Below are 6,353 nucleotides of genomic sequence, written 5' to 3' on the forward strand. Positions count from 1 at the left end.
CGCTCGGAAAAGTAGTCGGAAAAAGGGAGCAGAAAATTTCCTAATGAGGAAAGGAATCACCTCTGGGGGGCGGAGGGAGCCTGAAAATTGTGTGTGTGTGTCTCCCTCATTTCTTCAGGAAAAAAACTTTGGGGTCGAGAGACAGGGGACTCCTCTGGCGTCTGGCCAACCGGGATTCCCCTTGCCTTCCGGGGCCACTGGGTGCCTGGGTTCGGGCCAGATGGATTGGGGACTCTGCAGCCCAGTCACTGAATGCTCCCAGGCAGCCTCCTAGAGCAGCTTCATTGGCCTCTCGAATTCCGCAGCTGACCCTCCCCAAGCTGATAGAGTGGATAGCATAGGTGTTTTGGGGTCTCTGACATAGGAGCATTCAGCCTTAGTTTTCTAGCTGCTAATGTGGAAGTCTCTGTAATGGCCCTTTCTTGGATTTGATACTAACCAGGTGGTCAGCCCCTCAGTTCAGTTCCTTCATCAAATTGCCTGATTCCCCAGATAAACCCCAGAAAGATAAGTGATGGGTAGCAGTTGTGTTGGTGGTGGTGGGGAGTCTTCAAAGGGAACCAACTTTCAGCTTCTGTTGATCGTCCGAAACCCTAGACACTCCCAAGGCTTGTGTAAGTATCGGAAGGGGTGGTAGTAAGTAAAGGTACCTTTCTAGCCCCTAGCTCAGGCAGTGTTTGATGAGATCACCTTTCAGGATTCTGGTCTTTATCTTAGTCTGGGGGAGGGGAGAGAGGCCTAGAGTCTCCCCTAATCCCCTTCCCTTTCTACTTCAAGACTTCTCCCCTTACAGAATAATGCCCACGAAGTAAAATCCTGCCTGCTTCTTGCCCTTCTCTTTTGACCTATTGTGGCCTGTGGGGGTTCCAAATAAGAAATCTCAGAGTCATTTTTTCCCTGCTGTGTGCTTCCTCTCATTCTGTTACTCTTACTCTGCTTTCTGTCCCCAGTCACCCAGCTAGATCTTCAAAAGCAGATCTCCAGGGCCAATTGCAGCTCCAGAGAGAGGCCAGCTGGACAGACCACAGCCATGCTGGCTCCATTCCACTTTCACATCTGCAGGTTCTGACCCTTTGTCAGGTGAGGAACCCAAGGAATCTGTGGGTCAGGATCTCAGGCAAGCAGTGTCCAAATCAGCCTCTGGTGTGACTGGCCAGGGGGAACCCAGTTGGAGAGAAGGATGGAATTTTACTGTTTATAGACATCCATGTGAGGCTTGGGTCCCACATGTGTGAATCCAGCCCTCTCCTTTCTCAGCCCAGACTTTAGATTTTTCCCAGGATTTAGGAGCTAGGGGAGGAAGGGGGGTATACTGCTAGGGAGGTGTGTGACTCAGATCCTCCCAGGAGCCTTGGTGGGGGACAGGGGACATAGTGTCCTGCCCTGGTCCTCCTCCTCAATCCCCCAACATTGGCCAACTCAAACAGGCCCCCTCCCTGTCCATTCCTTGCTCCTGTTTACACAGGAGCCCCTTAGTCATTCTCTGGCTAGCTGTTGTACTCTTCCCAATATCCCTCCTCTCTTGGCTCTCTCTGCCCTTATAAGTCCTCACCCAGTGGCCCTGACACCTCTGGCTTTCTCACTTGCCTTCCTTGCCTTTGCCTAGCCTCCCTTTCCTCTGCTTCTTGTTGAGTCTGAGCTGGAATTTCTTCCTGCTGGTACTTCAGCATAACCCTCCAGGCCAGTTAGAGAAAGATCCCCAGAGGCTATCCATCTAATCTTCTTTAGAAGAGAAAATTGCTGTAGAGTGGTGACTTGTTTAAGGTCACATGGCTAAACCAATTTTGGAGTGTTTAGGACTTGAGTGCTTAAAATTTTGTTTGTTTACATGTATTTTGTGTGTATGAGATAATGACACACATGTATGGGTCAGAGTACGACAGAACAGCTGATTTTCTTACTCCATCATCTGGCTAGGATCAAACTCAGATCATCAAGTCTGAGGTACCAAGTACCTTTACCATTTTGCCAGACCAGCCTGACATGGGTGCTTTGACTCCAAGCTCACGGCTCTCTTCTTAGGCCATTGCTTCTGCATCCTCTGTCTCCTCTCAATATTTCTCCCTGTTCTGTATATCTCACCTTCTCTTTGTGTGCCCCTCTCTATATCTCTGGTTTCCCTCTCAGATCTGATTTTTGCTAGCCTCTGTCTTATGGTTTGGCGGTAATGATTTGCTTTGGTGGCTATTATTTACCATAGTGTGCTCCAGGATGGAGGCACAGAGGGTGAAAGACAAGGCCAGGGCCCTACTCACCAAGCTCCTGCTGTCAAGAGCTTGCCTCTTTGAAGGCTGCAAGTTTAGAAGCAGAAGAGTGAATTTCCACAGAGGAATTCAGATGCAGATGCAAGATCTAAAGTTATGCCAAGAGTAATGCCAAGCTCTGGCAGCCAGGTTAGGGTGTGAAACAGTGATAGTTTATTTAACACATGTTATATGTTGAGTTCTGGTCTGAGCTTTAAGCTGTTTGTCCTCCATGTAGTCTTCCTAAAGGCCCAGCACTGAAAGTATGACTGTCCTAATTTTACTGTTAGGAAGCAGCCTCAGAGGAGTGGCTATCAGCATTACAGAAGGAGAAGGGGAGAAAGGCAGAGGAGCACCAGAGCAATCCAGCAAGAGGCTTGTTCTTCTGATGGTCTACAAAGCTGGACATCTATGGGGAAGCAGGCATCTTAATCTAGATCTGTTGTTCTTGGGGATAGGAGAGGAGGATTGTACATACCACCCATAAATCTTCTGAAACTTGGGAGTTTCTGTGTGTGTGATTTCTCTGGGACAAGACCCAATAGCTTCTTCTTTCAAATTCCTGGAAACTGAGAGCCCTGAGTTTGGGTGCTTTGAATTTAAGAAGTAGGCTTCCACCTTGTAGGGCCTGTAAAAAAAAAAAAAAAAAAAAAAGCTTATCTGGATAAAGGGGGCTGAGGTCCTCAAGAAATCTACCTCTCACTAACTGGACTCAGTGGCACATGCTTATAATCTTCACACTGGTGAAGCTGAGAGAGGAGGATTATAAATTTCAGGCCTGTGTAGAGTATATAATGAAACCTTGTCTTGAAGAACTAGTGGAGGTGGTGGCACAGTCTTTAATCCTAGCAATAGGGAAACAGAGGTGGGGAGGGAGGTGAGAATCTCTGAATTTGAAGTCAGGCTGGTTTACAAAGCAAGTTCCAGGACAGCGAGGGCTACATAGAGAAACTCGATAACATAAAAACAAAACAAAACAAAACAAAAACCCCATAACCAATTCTCCCACTTCCATCCCTCCCCCAAACTATCCTTTCTCCCAAAACCTCTTCTGGCTGGTGAGATTAATACACAAGTAGACCATCGGTGTGTTAGAACAGACTGATTCTGAGACTCCCCAAAACCGGAGAGATTGGTGCTGCCAGAGACTGCAGGCTAGTGGCTTCTGGCCAGAGCAGCCTTTCTTTTACTTGAGGTATTGCTCAGACTTAACGTTCTCAAAAAAAGATAACACAGATCAGTGGAAAGGAGACTGAAGAGAGAGGTTTGATTGCAGAACCCAAGCCCCTGTCCTGAACTCGATCAACCATATGAGGTGTCTATCAATACCATGATCCCAGTTGCAGCAGCAGCCTAGGGGCAGAGCCTGCTGAAGTTGGGGCATTGCTGTCTGTCAGAAAGGGAAGTGGGAAAGTACAGGATCAAGCCCTCTGAACCCAGGGGCTCTGTCACTGCCCTGACTCAGTCTCTGTTTAGGGGAACTGAGGGCTCCATCATCTGTGAGTCACCACTTAACACTCCCACCCGTCTGCCCTGGGAGAAACCCCTCCTTGTGCCCCAGAGATTGTCCTCTCCTCCCAACCCTGACTTTCTTCTGAATGTAGGAGGAGGTGGTATTTGCCAGGGTGACCAAGCAGTCCTGGAGATAAACGCTAAGGTCCTCTTGGGGCTGTGGAACTCTGACCCTAGTGACTGAAATGGTGCCTGGATAGCTCTGCGGACACCAAATTCAGAGTTTTCTGGAACAGAGGAATGGGGATATGTGATGGGCATTGATAGAGAAGGGACACTGTGATAAAAAGTACCAGTCCTGGTACAAGTTGGTCAATGGAAAAAAAATAGCCACTCTCACTAAGTACCTCCTCTTTCAACTTTCTTCAGTTTTTCTTTCTCTTCTTTCCCAGCCTTTTGAGAGTCACCAGAGCTCTACAGCAAATTTTAATAACCCAGATAGGAAGTTAAAAGGAGAATAAGATCCTCAGGGGTGTCCTAAACATTGACCTTCTTTGATCTATTCTCTTACCCCACCCCCATTTTTTCCATCATTGTTCCCCCTTTGCTGGTAGTTCCTACCTCTGGAGAGGGAAGGGGTGACTGATACTTCTTAGCTAAAGGCCTGGAAGCTGAAAGAAGAGACCCATCCGGGGTGGGAGCTGTAAGTGGGAGTGTCAGCTTCCTGGGATGGCCTTCCCAGATGTGAGCACATCTGGAGCCCATCAGGAAGGGACCTGGAGCACCAGGATTTCCAGTGCACATCCGATTGAGACTGCAAGGGGTTGTGGATGAGCCAGGACTTCCCTCATACTTCCACAAGTCTGCCTGCCATTTCTAGATCTCTCTGGAAATATTTCCAGCCAAGACAGGATGTTGAAACATGGGCAGGGCCCAGTCAGGGAGAATAAGAAAGCCAGAGATTGTACCCCAAATCCAAACATTTCAGTAGCTACAGAGCTTTCTGGTTCTATAGAGATGACAGTATCTCTGACCTGGTAGGAGTGTGTGTGTGTGTGTGTGTGTGTGTGTGTGTGTGTGTGTGTGTTGGTATACACTTTGTCCTTAACACATAGCATGAAGCTGAAGATAGAGCCCAGCATAATTACTTGCTTGCTTTTCAGGAAAAAGTCCTCCTCAGGAGATTACTAGACCTTTGGCTCTCTTCTTCTCTCTACTCACCCCAAACAAACACACACACTCCTTCCTTGGCTGCAGACTCCTTCCTGTCCATCATCACTTCACAATGAGCACATTTGTTTTCTAGGGATCATGTGCAAGGCTAAGAATAGGCAGACCTTCTTACCCTTCAGTGAGTCTACCTATCACAGGGCGAAATCATAGGGTTTAGAATGACCTCACAAGGGTTCCAGGTGTCTGTTGTAGCAAGCATTGTATAACAATGAATAACAATGTATAACACAGAAAGTCTCTGTGGCTGGAATTCCTGAGGCCAGTGACAGACACTTCCAGTGTGTGTGTGTGTGTGTGTGTGTGTGTGTTGTGTGTGTGTTGTGTGTATGTGTGTTGTGTATGTTGTGTCTGTGGTGTGTGTGTGTGCCTATCCCCTCCTTTTCTTCTAGAACAATAGCTGGAGACAATAGCTGGAAGAGGAGTCAAGTCTTAGAAGATTTTTTTCATTTGTTTATGTTCTGTGTGCATATGCATGTGAAACACAAAGGCAGACATTGGGTCTTCCTTCTTCTATTTTTTGTTGTTGTTTTTTTTGTTGTTGTTTTTTGAGACAGGGTTTCACTGTGTATACCTGTTTGTCTTGGAACTCACTCTGTAGAATAGGCTGGCCTGGAACCCATTTGCCTCTGCTTTCCAAGTGCTGGGATTAAAGGCGTGTGCCACCATTGGCTTGGGCAGTTTTTTCAGCTGCTCTCAATCTACACAGAAACAGGGTTTTTTTGTATTGCCCTGGCTGTCCTGAAATTCACTCTGAAGATTGTCTCAAACTCAGAGATCTACCTGCCTCTGCTTCCCAAGTGCTGGATTAAAAGTGTGTCCCACCATACCCAGCTGAATATTGTGTTCTTTTATTTTTATTTTATTTTTTAAAGATTTATTTATTTTATGTATATGAGTACACTGTCACTGTCTTTAGACACATCAGAAGAGGGCATCAGATCTCATTACAGATAGTTGTGAGCCACCATGTCGTTGCTGGGAATTGAACTCAGGACCTCTGGAAGACCAGACAGTGCTCTTAACTGCTGAGCTATCTCTCCAGTCTATTGCGTTCTTTTAAAACACACATACACGTGTAAAGAAAAACTAAATTTCACAAGTAACATTGCATTTTTAAGATTATGTGCAGTATTTTGAAGTATACTGGGAAATTTTAACCATCTAGCTAATTAACAAGAGCATTGCATCACAGAGTTACTCACTGGTGAAGGGACTCTCTTTTTATAGCTGCCAAGGAGCAACACACTGTGGTTAACTGTAGTCACTTTGATGGGCATGGTGGCACATGATCTTAATCCCAACACTTACAAAGAAGAGATAGGAGGCTCTCTATGAGTTCCAGGCCAGCCTGGTGTATTTAGTGAGTTCTAGGCCAGCCCAGGATACATAGTGAGACATGTCTCAAATAACAAAAACAAAACAAAA

The 6,353-nt window shown here is 46.4% G+C and overlaps 1 long non-coding RNA gene across 1 annotated transcript; it reads left to right on the forward strand.

Annotated features, from left to right (window-relative positions):
- Nucleotides 1–964: 964 nt before the first annotated feature.
- On the forward strand, nucleotides 965–2,745 carry LOC143434182 (uncharacterized). The gene is made up of 2 exons (XR_013103522.1): nucleotides 965–1,080; nucleotides 2,534–2,745. It is a non-coding gene; the product is annotated as an uncharacterized LOC143434182 (long non-coding RNA).
- The last annotated feature ends 3,608 nt before the right edge of the window (nucleotides 2,746–6,353 follow it).

This window comes from Arvicanthis niloticus, chromosome 13 (assembly GCF_011762505.2).
Source record: "Arvicanthis niloticus isolate mArvNil1 chromosome 13, mArvNil1.pat.X, whole genome shotgun sequence".
Classification (NCBI taxonomy): domain Eukaryota; kingdom Metazoa; phylum Chordata; class Mammalia; order Rodentia; family Muridae; genus Arvicanthis; species Arvicanthis niloticus.